This window comes from Triticum aestivum, chromosome 6A (genome assembly GCF_018294505.1).
Source record: "Triticum aestivum cultivar Chinese Spring chromosome 6A, IWGSC CS RefSeq v2.1, whole genome shotgun sequence".
NCBI classification, from domain to species: domain Eukaryota; kingdom Viridiplantae; phylum Streptophyta; class Magnoliopsida; order Poales; family Poaceae; genus Triticum; species Triticum aestivum.
In genome coordinates, this window is record NC_057809.1 from 297,866,983 (window position 1) to 297,867,729 (window position 747).

Sequence of the window (747 nt, forward strand, 5' to 3'; positions counted from 1 at the left end):
ACAAATTAATTGAAGAAAAACTACTGAAACTATACAAGCACTACAGTCAGATTACACAAAAGTACTGATGCAAGCAGTACAGTACACAAAACTTGCAAACTTACAAGCACTACTACAACTTAATTAAGCTACTGGAGTAAGTGAAACAACTGCACTTAATTAAGCTACTGGAGTAAGTAACTCCATGGTGTACTCACTGGAGTACAACTAAATGTTCAGGAGTACTTCTCAGGCATAAGCAACTGCTGACAACTTTCATACTCCAATGAGAAGAGTACTTGTACTCACAGCAGTTCAGAAGTGCAACTACTCTTTTGTGAAATTCAGTGCATCTACTGCAAATAAAATTCAGTAAATTTCCACCTAGCAACTAGATAGGATGGCCATGAAATTCAGTGCATCTACTTCAACTACACTTCAAGTATATGAATACTGTGAACCTAACAAGTTTTCCAGAAACATAAGTATTAGGGTGATAACAGGTATATCAATTTCATTGTGATAATTGTACCCTGAACATTTCAGAAACTCTATTATCGTGTTGGTCACTATAAAATAGGAGTATGAAAACCAACAACCTAGCTAGATCCTGGGGGTGCAATACCCTAATGTGCTAAACGATGTAAGCGCGTGCGCGCGAGGGGGAGAGGGGGAGAGGAGGAGGGGGAGCTCACGGTGGCCGTAGGGATAGGGCAGTGGGGCGCGGGGAGGATGTCGGGGACGACGACGACGACGCAGGGGAGGAGG